Genomic DNA, 21,319 nt, shown 5'->3' with positions numbered 1-21,319 from the left:
TTAACGCAGTAATTCTCAACCTGTGGGTCCCCAGATGTTTTTGGACTGCAATTCCCATCATCCCTGAGCTCTGGCCTTGCTAGCTAGGGATGACGGGTAGCCTTGCTAGCTAGCTAGTTCAACAACATCTGGGGACCCACAGGTTGAGAAAGGCTGCTTTAACGGAATACCCTATCAATTGGAGGGGCAGGTGATGGCCGCACCTCCCCTCCCCACATTCCCCTAAACCAATGCCTAACCGCCAAACCTTACAAAGTTGTGAGGATTGCTAAAAGGTAGGCAAAAACCAAGTGGCCACTGCCAATCTGCCACATTGGAAAAATTCCTACCTGGCCCCCGTTCCAAAACAGGTGACCAACCGAAGTCCAAAGCAAGGCCAGACACAGCCTAAATAACGGGTGGGTGGGCGGGTGTTTGGCAGTGTGAAGCAAGGGGAGGTCCCCACTTCGCACTGCCGATTAAATACCTCTCAAAACCCCCAGCCCCCACCACGTTGCTGATTGGCTAAAGGCCAGTGGCATGATCATGGTGCCACTGGCTGGGACAGGGCAAAGCCCCACCTCCCAGCCAGTTGGGGAGAGTCCTGGGACTGTGTGCAACATGGACCCTCCGTTAGGAGGATCCGCCTTGCTTAGTTTTGTTTACTAAACAACTAATAGTTCAATCATATGTATGTTTGCATTGTTCATTATTATTGCTCTCAGCGAAGTATGCATAGGGTTGCAGCCTAGAAGAAGCCTTCAATTTGTGTGTGTGTGTGTGTGTGTGTGTGTGTGTGTATGTGTGAAAACACATTAGAGCTAAACTTACCTGTTTTACTAGATATGGGAAAAGTGCTTATGCTGTGAGGAAAGTATGTTGCCTCACTATAAATCTTTATACAGAAGATTGTGTCTCTCATTTACTGCCGACCTATCAAAAGTGGAAATATCAAGCATATAAAGAGCTTTGAAGGAAAAATACAGCAGACCTATAAAGAGTGAAAACCGGTATTTTTTCTACATGTCTGTCTTCTGTCTTCTACATGTCTTTCTACCTGGCTGTCTGTCTGTCTGTTGTTTTACTTCCATGGAATAATATCCTAAAACCTTTGAAGTGTGCTATTTAGTGTCAAAATGTGTGGGTTTTTTAAATAAAAAAATAAATATAATTGTTGTTCAACACAATGGCATGGATCCAGAGAGGTGCCAGAGAAAAGTGGTGGGTAGAAGGTGCCATTCATCCCCTTTCCTCTCCCCAGATCCCCCAAGAGCTTCTACTGAGAGTTGGGAGATTGTCCTGAATGTGGTGGGAGGTGGCCTGGAAGGGAGGGAGAAGGAGGTGGTTGCTGAAAGTTGGGGGGGGGGGGGGACAGACACCTTCCATATGCATCTTGTCCACAAATGAACCCTGAAACACTCAGATAAATGTGAGTGCTAAACATTAAATCTGTGTGCCAGCACAGTATGGAAGAGAATTTTGTTCAGCCACATATTCAGCTGAGTCACCCTAATTTGCAAATCCCTGACACATGCACTAATTGGGATGCAGTTGTCAATCAGGCTGCAAACTCCTGTGAATTTCTCAAAAAATGTAGTGAGGAAAATGGGCATTTTAGAATACCCATACATACAAAATGTGTGATTTCTTTGGTGCTTTTTTGTAGGGGAGCATCCAGTAATCCATATGTTAAAGGGAAATGTGTACTAAATACATATATTTTTTTGAGGGGGGGGGAGTGCCTTAGAAAAATGTGTATGTGTGAATGTTTCATGTGGTGAAAAAAATCTTAAATGGAACCAAATGGAGTTATGATAAAACACATTTGAAGCTGACATGGAACAGAAACAGGCTTATTTATTCACCACTCCTATTTCAGAGGTTTGATTAGATGCTCGAATTCTGACACAATTGCCTAGGTTGGGATGGCAGAAGGCAATATTTGATGATGTCACACATACAGTATTAATAACTCGCCATTGTATTGTTGAAGCGCGAGCTCCGTGCTGGTTTAGACAGTGAGTGCTGATAAAGTAAGAGAAGAAGCCATATTTAAACAAATGTTCTTTTCATCTGATGCACCACTACCATTGTCTGAGGCACTTCAAAGAGGAATCCTTCAAAGGTGAGTGTTTCCTCAGAAAGATTAAAGGGAAAAAACCCACAAGCAGGTTAAGGAGTTCTCAAAAACCCTGAACTCAAAATGGAAATGCACCTCCAGTTCTGTGAGAGACTGAAGTCTCCTGTGGTTTGAGAGGCCAGCTTTACAGTAGGTCGTCCTTTGTGTGAACAGCAAAAATGTCACACACTTGGCTTAGAAATAAGGATAGGTGGACAATCAAACTGGAGCTGATCTGCAGATATGTGAGGAACATTTTTAATGACCTTCCCTACCTCACCTGGCACTGCCAGGCCCACCCCCTTTTTTCACTGTCTAGAGAGGAATCACGTTTTGCAGCAAATTGGGGGGGGGGGGATACAAGGGGAAAGAACCATTGAAAACCATAAGAGACACCAAGTCCTACATCAAATAATAAATTACAAGAGAAGTTTACTGATTCTCAGTGTGTGGCACAAATATTTGTCACTTTCAGTAACTGATTTTAAATGCTAATCAGCCCATGAGAATATTTCATCAACCCTTAAATAGATCTGACCCAGAGTAATATTATAATATAAATTAAAAAGGAATCCTGGCTTTAACTTCCCAGAGTAACCTATGATATGTAGTAGCAGGCAAAGAGAGCACATACAAATTTACATTTGCTTTCTTCTGCATAGTTTTCTATTGTTTGCAATGGCTGAAACAAGAGAGATGTATTTTCAGCTTGCATATATACAAACACTTCTAAGTGTGTGTGTGTGTGGGGGGGATATTCCCCCACAACCAAATGACTGGCACGCAATGACTGGCATGCTAAGTACTTATATGATGTTGACTTGATTGGAAAATAAAACTGGAGGGTGGGTGGGTGGGGGAGTAAAATAATCTGTCTGAACACCTTAAATCTTACATTAACCTGTGTTGGGTTGTAGAAGGGCTTAGCTCAGTAGTCAAGCACCTGCTTTTCACACAAAGGTCCCAAGGTAGAGCCAGGAGATACTTTTGGTCTAAAACACTGGAGAGTTGCTGCAGTGGAGACAATACTGAGCTCAGTGGCAGACCTACATTTTGGGAGCCCTGAAGCTTGAACTATTCTGAGTCCCCCTTTGCAACCAAGCGACAAGATCTGGGTAACCCGTTATCTTCTTCAATGGGGCTGTTCCATGACAGATCACCACACCTTTACAACATCTGTGCTACTGACTCTCTAACTTTGAGATTGTTGAAATATATACTACAAAAAAATTAATCAATTTGAGCTGGGCGACTCCAGTTGGGTCTCCTAAACCCAACATTTGAAAGCAATGTGGACTAAAGTTGCTTCTGGGCCCCCCAGGATCAGGGGCTCTGAAGCTGAAGCTTCATTAGTTTCCTAGCAGATCTACCCCAAATGAGCTAGGTGAACCGTTGGCGTGACTTGGTTTAAGGCAGCTTCCTCTGTTGCTATGATCCTGGACAAGGCTAGTCTGGCAGAAACTCTGAGCCAGCCAGCCAGTGAGGCATCGTTATCCAGGGGTGGGGCTCAGACGCAGAGTCTTTCTGCCCCTGAGTCTGAACCCCTCCGCGCGGAACAGGGTGCCTCACTGGCAGAGGATGAAGAGGAGTCGCCACCACTGCCGGCCGCCACAACACTAACAGGCGTGCACATGTGACATTGCACATCCATGTTGCGGTAGCGGGCACCCACAATCCTGAGGGTGAGATGGCACCCCTGATGACCACAGAGCCTGCTCATTCCTTACCAGGCTGTTTTGATGCCCTCCCTTTCAGGTTTTTAAAATAATTTGTTTCTGTACTTTTACAAGTACTTCTCCCAAGCCTGCTGATTTCTCCACTCTTGTGACTGGCTGCTGCCATTTTGCTTTCTTTAAGCAATGGGATGCATAGCCTGGGCATTGCAAACAGAGAGAATGATAATGGAAAAATCTCAAACATCCATACTTTTCAAAAATTCTGGACATTGCCGTTGTGGAAGAACTTACTCATCAACATTTCAAATGGTCTTACAAAACGTCTAAGTTTTTTTTATTTATATGGACACCATTTATATTCATATGTTATGGAGGATTAATGGCTAATCCCTTAAATACAGCTGAACATACATTTATTGATTTAAATGCAAATAGGAAGTATGAGGAAGAAAAACTGCTGAAGAGGATAATGTGGATAGCAAAGGAAAAACTTGTTGCGTAAGGTATGTGTGATTTTGAAACATTTTAATGGGTTTCATAGTTTTACTTTATTTCTCACATTGTACTATATTTGTTGTAGTGTAACATATTGTATTTTATCTAATTATTTGTACATATTTATTACATACATATCGAGTTGTAATCACACGTGAAATTGGAAGACAGCTTTTGGCAAAGAACTAATTCTGCACATATAACAAGGTATGTAATTATTAATAATGCCAAAATATATTCAGACTTCTTTCATGTGACTCTTTTGTGACTTAGACACAGACATTGTTTGCACAGAACCATTTGCTTTGCCTTAATTATTTTCTATCTTTAGTGTTTTATTAAATTCAGGCTGTCTCACTGTGTCCTAGTATAAGCAGGTTTTCCCCTTTTTATAGCAAAAGGCGCTTTCTTGTCTGTTTCTTACATTCTGTTAAATATTTCTTATTCCTTCAGACTACACCACAAGGACCATTTGACTGTCCCCTCTGGCTTTGGTATCTTGCTTCCAGCATGAACAGACAGGTAATAACCATTCAGCAGGGCCATTACCTCTTCTAAAGACTATTATCAAAATGGTCATTATACATAATGGAGATTATTATAGGCAGCTTGAGAGATTTTTTTAGATACATCTCCACAGAAATAGGTGGCCCTTTTTAGCCTTAGACGCTGGTAGAAATAATACCAGGGCACAAAAATACATGGCAAATGCTCCTTCTTACCCAAACTTTCTTCACATTGAATGCACTCACAGTACTAGTTTCTGCAGGTAAATTATATTTATTCAACAGATATATTTATCATTCATGTTAGAGGGAGGGAAAGGAGAGAAATTGGTGCTAATTATTATATTGAAAATAAAATGCTAAAGCCTAACAATGGTTCCCTTCTGCAACCTGAACCACTTTGTACAATTTGTATGTGATTCTTATAATAAGCTGTGACGCTACTTTTTTATTATAAGGAACATTTCAATATTTTCAGGGATTATCATCTTAAATCTAGATTATATTACCCATTTCATCACATTCCTACTCTGCCTATCAGTTATCAGGGTTCTAGTCCTCCTTCTTAGTGCTCTTCACTTTTTGGATCCCACACTATAAATTCTTCATTATCTCCCTGTACTGTCTATCTCACTTTCTGATCCTTTGCATTCCTACACGTCTTTCAACCATTTCTGTTTACATCAAGCTGCTCCCACCTGTTCTCTATTCACCAGGCTGCCTTTCTCCCCTGGTTCAAGCTTTTCTTTGGTCTACTCTGTCTCTACTCAAGCCTAATCATAGCTACTACTTCATTGCCATTTTGTACTTCATTGTCAGTCCCCAACATCTTCCTTCCATCACATTGTTGCGGTAGATAATGCAGATTACAGGAGCTGCACTGCTTGTGTGTTCTGCAGAATGCCTAGCAAAAACAACCACTGATACTAAATAAATGTCTTGTTCCTGTAGTTAAGTTCATTCAGTAGGTATTTCTGCATTTTTCTCAAACATTAAATCATATTGACTTATCTTAACATCAAAAGCTTCCTGTAGAAACTGCCTAGCATCTAGCATAATTTATTTGACATCAAACATCCACACATCCTTCCTCCATTGCTGTAGTCATCAAACTTTTTCAGTCTGTGGGTACATTTGGAATTTTGAGAGAGTGCCCTAGGTACCACTCTCATTGATTGCTTCTCTCCTCAAAGTCACACCTCCAAGAAAGTGCACGCGTGCGCGCACACACACACACACACACACTTCACTTCCCCTGGGGTCGTAGCAAAGTCAGATTTAGTAGAATTAAAATAGTTCCTCTTGAAATTGCACGATTTTACACACTATTCAGCCATCAAGCCATAAAATCAAAGCTTAAATCAAAGCAAGCAAGTGCACAGTAAAAAGAAATCTCAGATCCACTACATGCCAGCAATAGAAAAAGCCATCCATTTTTCATTTGGTATTTGCACAACTAGGTCCATTCCCATGGCATTTTTGTGTACAATAGATTGCCATATTCTAGTGTTATTAGACCTTTGAAAATTGAGGAAGCTATGCCCTGAGAGAGTGGAGAGAAGTTAACAAAGATGTGCTCTATTGCTGCTAGTTTCCTGTTTGCTTGAGTGGAAATGTCTGGGTTTAACAGGAAACCTAACAGCTGGTTGAAGTGGTACCATGCGGATGGCACTGTGGTCTAAACCATAGAGCCTAGGGCTTGCCGATCAGAAGGTCGACGGTTCATATCCCCGTGACGGGGTGAGCTCCCGTTGCTTGGTCCCTGCTCCTGCCAACCTAGCAGTTCGAAAGCACATCAAAGTGCAAGTAGATAAATAGGTACCACTCCGGCAGGAAGGTAAACGTCATTTCCATGTGCTGCTCTGGTTCGCCAGAAGTGGCTTAGTCATGCTGGCCACATGACCCGGAAGCTGTACGCCGGCTCCCTCGGCCAATAAAGTGAGATGAGTGCGGCAACCCCAGAGTCGTTCGCGGCTGGACTTAACTGTCAGGGGTCCCTTTACCTTTATGGCTGCAATGAATTCTTTTTGTAAGGGGATACTTTTTGCATAAAAATCGTTTAGTCTATAAAGGCCCACCTGTTCCCAACCATTCCAATCTAAGTATTCCCCCGCTTCTTTAAAAGATGGGTGAAAGTGAAGAGGGATAAGGGGAGAAATTAGGGGAGCCAGGTTTTTTAAACTTTGTTTTCCATACATTTAGTGTGGTGTGGAGGAAAGGGTTCACAATGGTACGGGTTTTAGTGAGTGAGGAGGGTAGAAAGGGATATGCTCTATATACTGGATCTGAAATTTATCTACTCATAGTTTACCTTTTTGCCTGAGGATTAGTGGCATCAAATGCTTTAGCTGGAAGGCATTGTAATAAGTTTGGAGATGTGGGATTCCAAACCTGCCATTTCTGACACTTCCATATATAATTCTGGAGCCTAGTTGTGCTCCCCCCCCCCCTTCATGAATAAACTTGTTTATTGAGCACTGCCAAATTTTAAATTGTTTGGGTGCAATCATAATTGACAGCACTTGAAAGAGAAACAAAAATTTCAGCAGGATAGCAATCTTTACCGCAGCTATGTGTCCTGACAATGATGAACGCAGGTCTTTCCAAAATTCAAGACATTGTTGTACCTGTCAGAATACTGGCGTGAAGTTTGCTTTCTTTAGAGCCAATAGATTTTTAGTTATCTGCACTCCCAAATATTTTATTACCTTGTGGCAGGTTTTAAAACCTGTCTTTGAATGATTAATTGGTCAGGTCAAGGAATGCCTATATACATTATTTTTTATTTGGATTTGTTGATTTTGAATCTGGCCACTTTACCATAATTATTATTATTTTTTTAATAATCTTTATTGGATTTTCAAAAAATTACAAATAACAGAGCAAATAAGAAAAAATAGAAAAGAAAAAAAGTAAGAAAACCAAAAGAAAACACAAAGAAACAACATAGGAAATTTCCACCTTTTAACACTCATTTTCAATAACTTCTTTTCAGGACTTCCCCACGTCTCCCCTTATTGTATTCCAACTCCAGTTGTTTATTCAGGCAAGTTCTTCCCTTAATGTCCTAAGCATAGTTTATTAAAATCACTTAACCTTAGTTTAATTAAAATAATTTTTTGTAGTAGTTTTTAGCTTTAATTCGTTGTTGTTCCTTGGCAATTTTTAAAATATATACCTTAATCCTATATAAAAAGAAGAAACAGAGATGTAAAAATAAAATTAAAAAAGGTACCTTTCCTAAGGTTGCCACTATTTCCCCTCCACAAATTCCCCATTCTTATAATAATAAAAAACCTATAGTTACACTGCAAAAACGAAAAACAAACCCCCTTTGGACTTCTAGATCCCACCCTTCTCTCCCCGGTTTCAATCCCTAACCAAAGTCCAATTAGTCCATCTTTCTAGCCTGGTGATCTTATGTCCGAGGCTCGCAAATCTCTCTCAGTCCCTTTCAGCCGTTTTTTTCGAAAGTCTCTCATGCTAAACACCCAGAATCGATGAAGTATTTTCCCAATGCTGGCCATGGTTCTTCCAACGAGGCCTACTTGTTTAAAGGTAGTGCTCCAGCTCTGTTTCTTAAATCTGTATATCCCAAATAATCCAACTTTCGCCTTGGTCAGTTTAAGATTCTTCTTGGTAGGTCTCCAGCTCTCTTTTTTCTTCTGTGACGTTTCAGCCATCCCTTCTTTCAGCTCCTCCTGTTTGGCAGATGTCTTTTCCTCCTCAATCTTTGGTTCTTTTTCTTGTCCAGCTGCCTGTGTTTTGATCATCGAGCCCCTATCCAACTCAATGGGTATATTTTCAGTTAACTTCGGGTTTGAAGAGCTCGTAGACAAAACATGGCCTTTTTCATTCATCTCACGCAACTTTCCCACGAGAAAGATCAGATTTTTCAGGCCATCACGTATTTCCTGTATTCCCTGTTTTAGCTCCATTCTTGTAATGTCCAAGAATCCCCTCTAGAGGGATTCTGATTACTTAGTGTTCTTTCCCCTTCCAATCCAAAAGTCAAATTTATTTGTATTAATTTGTATCAGTTTTTCTTAGCTTTCAATATTTTGTAGCAATATAACCGGTTAGAGTTTCAGCTTTCAGTTTTTCCAACTTTGACAGCTAGTTTGACAGCTGTCAAAAGTTCCTGTAGATCCTCAGCAGGCTCTTTGCACGGGTTACTCCCGGGCTTGAGAAAGGTGGTGCTTAATCCAAACAAAGTAAACTCTAGTCCTCCAGCACATTAACTTAGTCCTTTGAATCTGTGAAATTTATATCCTTATCCAATCACGACAATTCTTCCCGCAACCTTAGTTGACAGGTCCTTGCTTTGAACTGTTTACAATAGGGGGGAGACGGACTTCCTCTTTTTTTTTTTTTTCAACTCCCCCGCTCGTGCCAAATCCAAATTTATAATCCAATTTTCAAGTTACTCACGGGTTGTTGTTCTTGCTTTTAAGTCCAAATTTGATAGGAAGAAGTCAGCGCTGTCCGGCAAATGGCATGCGGCTTCGCTCGGCAGGGGAAGCGAAGGACTCACAGCACCACGCCTCTCCCCGGCACCTGTTCCGTAGCCTTTAAAAAGGCTCCTTCATGGGTCGGGAGGGCGCTTACGGTGCCCGCCGAGTCACCATGTCCACGGGCTCCTATGCCCGTGGTTTTTAAGGGTCCCCGTGTCGCCGGCACGGCAAGACCCAACCCCCTGCTAAGCCGATTCCCTCCGGAGCTCGGAGGGAATCCGCCATTAGCCGGTCGCGCCAACCCGGAAGTCCCTTACTTTACCATAATTATCTGGTTCTTTCATTAATACAGGTGTTGCAGCTTTTGGGTTAGAAAGCAATATTGCTATATCATCTGCAAAAAGGCTTATTTTATGCATTTCTAATGGAGATGGTGGTTCAATTGATAAGGGAAACAAGAGGGGTGACAGAGGGTGTCCCTCTTGCAATGGAGTCTATACCATTCACCCTAACCTGAGCATATGAGTTCTTATATAGTCTCATGATAGAATTCATAAAATATTGTTCCATGTTCATTTTTGATAACAACACTTCTAGGAACTGTTACACACATCTAGTGATATGACTGCTAGTGGTAAACCTTTGCTTTTGCTTGATGAATGGCATTTAGTAGCCAGCGAATTGGATCACAGATCTGTCCTTGGGGTATGAACCCAACTTGATCCGTGGTAATGTAGGAAGAAATAAATGTGTTGAGCGTTGCAGTAAAGATTGCTGTAAAGATTTTAGCATCTTGATTTAAAAGAATTATTGGTCTAGATGATTCTACTGACTCGGGATTTTTCCCTGGCTTAGGTATAACTATTATTTTAGAGTGTTGCCAGGAGGTTGGTACTTGACCACCTGAAAGATTGTCATTAAATAGAGAGGTTAATCTTGGGATCAAAATCTCACTGAATTGCTTATAGAAGTTTGCAGTGTAACCATCTGAGCCCTGGGCTTTATAGCCCTTCAATTTTTTGATTACTGCTGCTACCTCATCAGGTTCTATAGGTTGGTTTAAGTAGTCCCTGTGGGTGTAATTTAGTTTAGGTAATGGAATTCTTTCCAAGTATTCTGTAATTGTTGGGAGGGAGGGGATAGTATCAGCATATAAAGAGGCATCGAAATCTCTAAACATATTACACTTATCATTATCATCATATTTAAGGATACCTGTCTTATACCTTAGCTGGTTTACTATCTTATTGTTAATTCTTTTCCGGATATGGTTAGCAAGCATCTTAGAGTTCTTATCACAATGTTCATAATATTTTTGGTTGAGGAAAAGCAAGATTTTTGATGTTTCCAAGGCTGTGAGTTCTGCTCTCTTAGCATTCAAGGACTTTAAAGTCTTCTTCCCTCCATCTCTTTTGTGCTTTAGTTCAAGCTGCCTTATCTCCAGTAGTAGATGATCTGATTCTTTGGCGGTCTTTCTTTTGATTGCTGTCACCTTGCTAATGCAGGTTCCCTTGATGACCGCCTTCATAGCTTCCCAGACTGTTGTAAGAAGCATTCTGTCTGTGGTTTTAATATCAAAGTACAGTAGTTCTTTAATACAGAATAGAGGTGGTCTGTTGCCAGCTTGTTCTGCAGGAGAATTGCAGGAAATATCCAGCCAGGCGATGACTTGGGTTTTTCTTGGAGATGTAAGGTCGCATGGTTGGAAACAGTGAGACAGCCAATCTCTGACCCAACAATTCTTTGAAAGTCATGACAAAATTGAGACACAAGTATGATGAGTAGCGACTTGAGGGGGAGTCCTTTGTATTTGGGTGGAGCTCTCTGTATGTCTGTTAGGCTGTGTTCGCGAAGTATGGATTCCAGTGCTGAGGGCATTTTATGTGAGTTGGTTACAGTGGGACCTGTTCTGTCCAGTTGGGGGTCTTGTACAAGATTTAAATACCCTCCTAATAGCACCATGCCTTCCTGGAATCCAGATAGTTCTTGCATAGCGAGTTGGAGAAATTGTAACTGTCCTTTGTTCGGAGAGTAAAGTGAGACTATAGTTAGTTGATGCTGTTACTTTGGCCTTTGACAAATACATAGTGGTCTTTCTCTTGTCTGCCAAAGTTCCCCTGAGGAAAAAAATATGACTGTTGGAAATTAGCACTGCTTCCCCTCTTCCTTTTGATGAGCCAGTAGATTAGATCTTGACATCAAAGCCTTTGGGACAAATAATTCTATCCATTTGCTTCTTCGAGTGCGTTTCCTGTAGGCATATTATTTTAGGTTTTTCCCGCTTGAGCATTAGCTTGACTTGTTGGTGTTTCACCGGTGAGTTGAGGCCATTGGCATTTATGATGAGTATTTCTATAGTTTTCATATCAGCCATTGGGCTAGCTTAGTGTAAGTTGGCTAGGAAATTATACAAAGCTCTTTAACTTAGTTATTGTTTTGATAGGTGGCATGAGGTAGGTCAGAGCAATAGCATGAATGGGATGAAATTCAAAGATGTAATCCAACAATAAAACACAAACAACTTACAAAGTTCTGCGAGAATGGTCTTGAGAAGAGGTGGTCTATCCTCTCAATTTTTATCACCATTCATTTTTTGAGAGTAAATATAAGTGGACGTTGAAGTAAAAAACTTAATCAATTTAACATTTCTTTAAATTTCCCAGTGCTTGGTTGCTTCATTCACTTTGAGTCCATGTGTCTTGATGCTTCCTTGTTACGCTTGCAGCTAATAATGCACAATTGCGTGTGTGCATGCGCTATTTCCCTGTTGTTATTTAAGAGACTAGGTATTCTGTTGACTACTGCTCTGGTGTCTTCTTACGACTCCCAGGACATGGTGAGTTTCAGTACGCTGAAAGCAGCACTTTTTAGAAGGTTTTTTTGTTGATCTTGCTGCTGCTGCCAACCTAGTCCTATCTCATCATCAGATGAGTCTGAGTTACTAGTGCTGGTTTTGGGGTTGCTTGGTAGAGACAGTTTTAGCATGCTCAGGAATAGTCTTGCCTCCTTGTGTGTTGATGCTTCATGCTGTGCCCTGTCCAGCGGCACTATGAGATGGGATGGGTAGCCCCATCTATAGCAGATTCCAGCGTTTTGAAGTATTCCTGCACACTATATGGCTTAAAGGCACATCTGCATTTTAAGGTTGCCAGACACAAAACTTGCATAATAAGAGATCTTCTGGCCCTCCCATTCTAGACTGTCAAGTATACAAAATTCCTTTAAAATTGCCTGCTTAATAGAAAGGCATGAAAGCCTTAAAATAATGTCTCTGGGGCTGCAGTTGATAGTTTGGAAGCACTGGCCTGCTTTGTATGCAAACTCTAGATCAGAGGCCTTATGTTTAAGATTAGGGAATACTTGATTAAACCAGGAGATCATAAAAGAGAGTAAATCTTGGCCTTCCATAAATTCTGGTAGGCCTCTCACCTACAGACGGAAGTGGCAAAAATGATTGCCTGCTTCCTCCATATGAAGCTAGTTATGGTCGCCAGTTTCTTGATTTTCGCCTCCTGTCTGATTCCTAACTTTAGAGCTCCATTTGCAGTCTTTGAGGCCTCAGATATATGGGCTTCTGTTATGTTGAGACTTTTCTCAATCAGAGTCAAAGCTGCTTTTAATTCTAATGCCAAATCTTCCCTGAGATCCTGTCTCAGCTTTTCCAGGTGGGTAGTGAGCTAAGTGAGAAGGTAACTGGCAATTGCTTTGTCTTTCTTAGAGAGCTTTGCTATCTTAGCTGCCATGCTTGGTCCTGCTGCTCAGAAGTTTGCAGTTGATTTCCTGATACACCTGATGTTTTTTGTGTCCATTCTGCTGTTAATTGGGCTCCCTGGAGCATAAACTTTGGAGATCTTGTTTCACAATTTTTTAAGGTTTTCAACTTAAATTGGAGGTTTGATAGTGCACGGGTTGTTAGAGTAAAAGAATTAGGCAGCCATCTTGCTTGATGACATCTCACACACACACTTCCTCTTTCTTGACAAGCTGAGGGATAACTACGTTTGTAGTTTGCAGCAGAAGCTAGTCTTCAAGATGCCATAAGACTAACATATTTATCATGGAATAAGCTTTCACGGGCAAGACTCAGAAGCCACAGCCAGTAGTTGGGTTATTTTCTTGCTTTTACAGCACCCCTTGGTTCTGAAAGAATGGGGAAAAAATGCATAAGGAGCTGCTAGCTATTTGTGAAGAAAATGTTCCATTTTTTAAAAAAAGAAAATCAGTAGCAAGTGTAATTTTTGTCACATGCATCTGTTGCTATCACCTCTCACTTTGTGCTGAAGTGTTCACCAGAGCATTTACAGAAGTGATTCTTCCTCCCACCCCTGACATCTGCCACCCAGAATCCTACATTATTCATCAGCGTGCTAATGGCAGGTGATGAGATCTTTTCACGCTACATCCCTCTCAGTAGGTGTTTATTACTCTGTTCACCAGCAGCCCTGCTATTACTGCAGGGCCAGAAGAACTCTACATACTCGCTTGACAGGTAATAGGAAATGTGCTCTGCTCACTTGGCTCACGAGTGTAGATGAAGGTTATTACGAGGGCAGCCGCAATATCGTGGGTCCTAAGATGGCGGTCACCTTAAATGAACAGCTAAATTTTGGAAATCCATACAAATCATGTCGGCAGCATGATAATCCATCTTCTTTACCTTCTATCATTTCAGCAGTCATCATGCTGTAATAATTTCCTTTTGCTTCACCTGTGGTCTCTCTGAATAAAGGGGGTGGAAGGCTGGGGGTGGAAGAAGCAAAGAAAAAGAGAATGAGTTTGGCTTAGTGTCTGAAGATGAGACTGGCAAAAGCGATATCTCTATCCAGTAAGCAGGAATCTACTGTGCGCCCGTGTAGTGGGGTGTGTTGTGTGTGTAATAGTCTAATAACCAGCAGTGAATGGTCTTGCCTTATTTCTTAAGAAACAGCTTGACAAGTGAGACATTGTTTCTAATGATTTATGTGGAGCCTTGTGACAAAAATTACAGACTGGAAGCATACCATCACATGGCAGCAGTGGAAAATGAGGAAATTATTTTTTTACTTTAGTGAACTCCATTCACTAAAATGATTCCCTGTTGTTGCTGTTTCTCCGTTCTTGTTACAGGTAGGTACACTTTGTAGAATAACCAAAATAAATGGAAGATGGTTTTTGTTTTGTTTGTTCAGAAAATGAACTCAACAACAGAAATTACCCTTACCTTTTTATATAAAAAGAAACCTTCTGTGCTCAATGGGCATTTTACGCAGAATATGGCAATGAAAGAGGTTCCCATAACTAACCGTGTAAGGATGACTCATAAAGGGGATTTCACACAAATCCCTCCATGTGTTGAAAGAATGAGTGGGGGCATTTGTGGGACTGTACAGGTTAGCCATTCCCACAGCTGTCACCCTCCCTCAGTGTCCATACATCTTATACATGTCGAAAGCAAAGTAAGCGCTCACCAGTGTTTCATTGCATTCGACTGGAGTTTTCCTCCAATCATGTTTGAGCTGCCTCACAGTTTGTTTCTTCATTCTAAGCTCCGGAGTATATCAGGGTGCGAAGCAGGAGAGGGTGCTTGGGATGATTGTGCCATATCAACCAGAAAATCCCCCAGTGCTGTCTGGAAGCCCATTGCATCCTTCGGCCTCCAAGAGTGGACCATACCAATAGGTCCCCCACCTCTGCAGAGGGGATGTGGTGTTGAAAGCCTAAATCTCAACTGAAAGTGATCTGAACACAACAAGGGACTGAAGTCACTATACCCACTTTTAAATCACCAGCCCAGTGAAAACAAGGTCCAGAGTGTGGTCTGCCACATGTGTTGGGTGGGTGACATGTTGGGACAGCCCCATGGTTGTCATGGCAGCCGTGAAGTCTTGAGCCGTATTAGAGCCAGTCTCCTAGACAGTGAGGTTGAAGTCCCCCAGTACCAGCAGAATTCTCAACACCGCTCTGATTAGTTGAATTGCATCTGTGGGTGTGGATGGACACTCTCATCCACTCTAAGATACTGTTTGGATGTATCCCAAAGGCGCAATCCAGTAGTAATGTGCTTTGTACCTGCCCCATTGGAATGAATGGGAGTGTTTTTACAGTTTCCCATTCATTTCAATGCAAATCTTTGTGCCTAAATCATTTTTTCATTGTCAACACAGTGATTAATAGAAGCCCCTATTTCATGGCTTTCAAGAGCTCTACAGCAGGAAGTTTAATAAACCATTAAAAAATGTCTTACTGGACTGCCATAAAAGTATTCAGAGGTCAAAGTAATTTTTTTATCTTGTCAAAGAAATGAACAGCCTTGTTTTTACCAGCGCAATGTTTCATTTTCTAATATAGTCTTTAAATTAGCATGATAGGGACAAGCTACATAAACATTCATGTAGACATATTTAGAAGTAGAAGCCCATAATTAAATGCAATAAATGATAAAAGGGTGGGGGGAAAGAAAGTGACAACTCATTGACATTAATGAAGGCTGGATGATCAAAGAAGGGAAATGTCTCGTTTAGTAACTGATAATGGGAAGTATCCACACAGGGGGAACTTCTTTGTTCTTACAGCTTTCGGTAAATCTGAAATAAGACAAAACGTTGCATTTAAGTTGCTGAAGATGCCATTCCAAAATACAGGGAAATGTGTGACAAAGATGTCTTTGAAATTTTGTTGTTTTATTTAAAATAATCTGGAAAAAGATCTGAAACAAGCTGTGAAGTGTGCAGTCAGTCTAAATCACTGATGGTTGCGTGTAAAGAATGCAGGCTTTAAGGGTTGTGATTCATATCTAAAACAGACCTGGGGCACACTGTAATTGAAAACAAAAATCTTCCAAAACTGCAGAAAACTTCAGGTTCTCACAGAATGATAACATATGCTATGTGTCCACCATCACAGGTTCATCGCAATGCAACAGAATGGATCTTTTAAATTAACTCTACTGTTGGTGATCTATATATCTATTACAATGAATATTTGTTTCTCCTGCCACCAACTAGATGTACCCAGTGCTCTGTTTGTAACATTGAACAATACTTGGATCCTTTAGCTGCCACATAGAGGAACAGCAAATAAACTATAGCTCACTCTTAATGTATCTCCAAAACTCTGCTAGCCAGAGGTAGACAATCCCTTCTAAAGCTCCATGATAAACAAGTGTATTTTAACTGTATTTGAAATATACAAAGCCCTACTCTTGGCCCCCTCCATTGATAGCGCTCCTTTTCACCAGCGGAGGCTAGCAGAGAGAAACTTGTGGCTCATCTTAACACTTCCACCCATTAACATGAGGTGGTGGTGGGAGGGCTTTTCCTTATGCTAGTTTTGCAATACAGTGGTACCTCGGGTTAAGTACTTAATTCATTCCGGAGGTCCATTCTTAACCTGAAACTGTTCTTAACCTGAAGCACCACTTTAGCTAATGGGGCCTCCTGCTGCCGCTGCGCTGCCGGAGGACGATTTGTGTTCTCATCCTGAAGCAAAGTTCTTAACCCGAGGTACTATTTCTGGGTTAGCAGAGTCTGTAACCTGAAGCGAATGTAACCTGAAGCTTATGTAACCCGAGGTACCACTGTATCAGAATATACATGCCAATATGTGAAAACAAGCATGCAGAACACAAGTGTTCATGGGCCACAAGTAATCTATGCTTAAATCTCATTCATTTTGATCGGAGCAAAGTGTATGTGATTGTGCATTGTAGAAAGATATAGCATTGCTTCTAGACTAAGATGGCAATTCAACTCCAAATACCTGGCAGATTCTAAAAGGAGAAATATTGAAGCCCAAATGCAGACAATTCCAACAAGAAGGAATAGTGGGAGGCATCTAAGGAAACCGGTGTGGCAGCATAAGGAGTTTACAGATGAGCTGAGAGTTAAGAAGGCCATGTATAAGAAATGGAAGAAAGAGGAAATCACAAAGGAGGAGGATACACAAGTAGTCAACAGTTGCAGGGTAAAGGTCAGGCTGGCTAAAGCTCAGAATGAGTTCAGGCTTGTAAAGAGGTTAAAAATAAATTTAAAAAGCTTTCTTCAACTATGTCCAAAGCAAAGGGAAGAACAAGCAAGTGGTAGGTCCTCTACGTGGAGAAGATGGAGAAATGCTATTGGCTGACAAAGAGAAGGCGGAACTACTCAACACCTACTTTGCCTCAGTCTTCTCCCAAAAGAAAAGCGATGCCCAACCTGGTGATAACAGAATAAATGATGCGGAGCTGCAGCCCAAGATGTGGAAAGAGGTAGTAAGGGAACATCTAGCTACTTTGAATGAAGTCAAATATTCAGGGCCTGGTGAGCTGTATCCAAGGGTACTAAATGAGCTTGCAGATGTAATCCCAGAGCCTTTGATCTGGGATTACATCTGCAAGCTTTGACAATTCTTGGAGAATGATCTTTGAGAATTCTTGGAGAAAGATCTTTGAGAATTCTTGGAGAATGATCTTTGAGAATTCTTGGAGAACAGGGGAGGTCCCTGCAGACTGGAGGCAGGCAGATGTTCTCCCCATATTCAAAAAGGTGAAAAAAGAAGACCCAGGTAACTACCGACTCGTGAGCTTGACATCGATACCACGAAAAGTTCTAGAACAGATAATTCAACAGTCAGTCTGTGAACATTTAGAAAAGGATGCTGTGATTACTAAGAGCTAGCATGGGTTTCTCAAAAGTAACACTCTGATTCACAGAATTATTTTTGTATTCTGTTTTTATTCTTACATTTGTCCAAGCAGCTTTGAGTGGTGTTTTTATATTCACAAAAAACTCGTAAGATACGCTAGGCCAAAACACCCAGAGGGAACTTCATTATTAAGTAAGATTTTCAACCAGGGTTTCCCACATTCAAATTCATGGCTATGTGAAGACCATGCTGGGGTTGCCATAGTTTGAAGAGCAAAAAAGAGGACACATTTGCCGACTTCTACTTTTAACTAATGGCGCTGTTTTCTAAACCACTGAGCCTCTTGGGCATGCCGATAAGAAGGTCGGCGGTTCGAATCCCCGCGACGGGGTGAGCTCCCGTTGCTCGGTCCCAGCTCCTGCCCACCTAGCAGTTTGAAAGCATAGCAAGTGCAAGTAGATAAATAGGTACTGCTCCTGCGGGAAGGTAAATGGCATTTCCGTGTGCTGCTCTGGAAGCCATCTGTGGACAAATGCCAGCTCCCTCGGCCTATAGAGCTAGATGAGCACGCAACCCCAGAGTCATCAGCGACTGGACCTAACGGTCAGGGGTACCTTTCTTACTTTTAACTATGGCTCACTATGACAATTTTACCCACAAAGAAGAGTATGTGTCTTGGAAAAAGAGGACATATGGCAACCGTAAATGGCACCATCTAACTTAGTATAAACTAAACTTAAATCAATTTATTTCTGTTCTATTAGCTCTCCACAGGACCATAATCTTTAAAAATACTTCATTTTGAACACTGAGCACGGCAGGGCAGAAGAAACATATGTGATTTATAATAAACAATGAATTTTTTCAAATTGTGGTCTTCTACAAATGGAGTAAGTTCTACCATCCACGGAAGATTTTGATCTAGTGCCCTCAAAACACAATCAATTATACAAGGGACAGGGATTAAGAAAAACTGGATTAAAGCCTGCAAATACACAAAAGGGATGCATTACGTTAAATAGGAAATACCATTTAAAAAGAGTTAGAAATGCTATGGAGAGTTCTGTTGCAAGTTTCCAAGAATGGTTTGTTATATTGCAACTTGTGAAGGTTGCAATGTAAATACCATACTCTCGTTTCAGGCTACAAACCACCTTTCTCACCTCCCCAGTCAGTATAAAGGTGTAGTGAAGCAGTATCAAATACTCCGCGACATCAGCGCAGTATATGGCACTGCATTCAATTGAAATGGAAAATAGGAGAAGGTGTCTTTGCATATAAACCTTGCCTATTGAGTTAAGAAAACGCAGGTTTGGTGGTGGTGGGGAAATCCAGAGGAAGTATTTAAAATGTGCATAGTGCATGAAATTGCCTCACATTATAGGGAATACATGCCTTGTAGCAATTATGTCACTTATCCTTATACTAATTAAGTGTTGATGTGTGAGTACTAAGTTGCAATGATGTTGTTAACTAATGTACATAAATATTCCCTTTAAACTGTAATTGCACTTTGCCATAAGTTAAAAGGAAGCACATTCAATTTGGAAGCATGCAGATCAGCACCTTAAGAAATGGATTATACTCTTCAGGATGTCAGCACATACAACACGAGAATATCCATTAAAAAAAAAAGCAAGTAGGGGAAGATTTCTGCCATGGGGGCTGGAGTTTACAGCCCTGTGAAGAAGAACATTCACATTTTCTGTATACACAATGGCAGAGCTGCTGGGCTGAAAATTGCTAATTCTACCCACAGGGGTTGAATACATCATACCAGAAGGATCCACAGTTGTCTCCTCCCCTCTGCGCTGCTTTTCGGTTAAAAAATGACCTATGGAAAACTGGTAGTGTTCTATCCAGTTGTTCAGCTCAAGATTTATGATTGCCCAAAGTTAATGCAATTTTATTTTTCTAATATTAGAATGAGACTGTTTGCCACCTTGAAACATGTACTGTGGATGAATGAGGACACATGACATAAGGAAAGGCTCACTGGCTCAGAGCAGCAGCCCCGCATTTTTCTGTCACCCTGTACCCAAAAGTAGACTCAGTTTATATGCTTCAGGAGGAGTATAGGACAGCAGTGGACAATAAAGTCAAACTCCTTCAATTATCTGCTTTTAACTTCTGCTAGGAAAAGCACCAATTCACACATGGTAACTGGATATTTATTTTCTCCACACGATGACTTTTGTATGTAGGATTGCATGGAGAAATATCTGCAAGAATCATAGCCATTTCTGAGATGGTTAAAAAAAAGTGCTGCTCCAAAGTAGATTATGTGGTTCCCCTCTTTCCCACTTTATCTTCACAGCAAATCTCTGAAATAAAAATGGCTGAGAAATGGTGACTAGCTCAAGGTTACCCAATGAATTTCACAGTTGTGGAGATTGATGCCCTGGTTCACCAGTTCTTAGTCTAACATTCTAACCACTACACCCCCCTGGCTGCACACAATTGTAGTAGTCCAACTCAAACTGAGGTTTGTCCATACAATTGCAGCAGATGGAATGGTGGGGTGGCAGCACTCACCTGACCTCCTGACAGCTCAGTTGCCACTGCTTATGGGAGGAGAGAGGGAGAGGAGGCCAGCATGATGCAAACACGCCAGCAGGAGTGTCAGCTAGGCTCTACCAATATAGAGCCCAGCCTCCCTGTCAAATGCATATATTAGTAAAAATAGAAATAAAAAATGCTTTCCAAAAATGTGAATATTATCAAAGTTGCACAGACACATGCATATATTCAGTTAAGTTCATGCACACCAAAATCCTTATGAATTATCATGAGGACCTAAAAAAACAACAATTTACAAATGTGGAGAACTTAAGATTGGAAAAATGAGAAACTGAGAGAAACCAAAATGGTCAGATATGCTCTGCATATTAGTCAGAGGGATGAAGATCAGGTTATTTGATTTCACATAGGAAGCAGCAAAGACTAAATTCTTCAAACGGTCTTGCTTCATTTCAGTTCTTTTGGCTTCTCTTTCAGATGACCGCTGCCCCCCTCCAGTTATCCCCAGGGGCTATGGCCAAGCTACATCCACCCACCCCATAGTTTTCTCCAGGAAAATTTTCCCCATATGAACATCAGTACAAATAACCAAGTCCTGCCACTCAATGGCGTAATGGAACTTCACAATATAGACTTTGGCGCATCTGCCAGAGGACCTCCATCAAAATAACAACTGCAATTTACTTCTGTTGAGACCTGTTGGCAACGGATGCAATATCCACTTTGTATTTTTCTGCTTTCTGTCCTCTGTGTGATGCTTCTCATTTCTCTTCCAAGGTAGTGTATAATAACACTTTGTTTCAGCCTGTCATGTTAGATTAAAACAGAATGACAGTGACAACACTTTTGCATGCAAATGTTGAAGCTGCTTGCTGTACTGCCCTTGCTGAATTTCTTTCCAAATGCTCATTCTCTCCTCACTCTGCCTCCTGTCATATTTACTATGACTTCCCTTAGAAAATACATGAG

General features: G+C 41.2%; 1 long non-coding RNA gene across 1 annotated transcript; it reads left to right on the top strand.

Annotated features, from left to right (window-relative positions):
- The first annotated feature begins 4,405 nt into the window (after positions 1 to 4,405).
- LOC308458849 lies at positions 4,406 to 20,866 on the top strand. Its single transcript, XR_013977733.1, has 3 exons — positions 4,406 to 4,476; positions 4,723 to 4,791; positions 20,828 to 20,866. It is a non-coding gene; the product is annotated as an uncharacterized lncRNA (long non-coding RNA).
- Positions 20,867 to 21,319: the final 453 nt, after the last annotated feature.

The sequence above is a fragment of the Podarcis pityusensis genome (genome assembly GCF_964106645.2).
Source record: "Podarcis pityusensis genome assembly, chromosome: 11".
NCBI classification, from domain to species: Eukaryota; Metazoa; Chordata; class Lepidosauria; order Squamata; family Lacertidae; genus Podarcis; species Podarcis pityusensis.
Note: the sequence above shows the minus strand (reverse complement) of the source record. Positions and strands in the feature narration are given on the sequence as shown.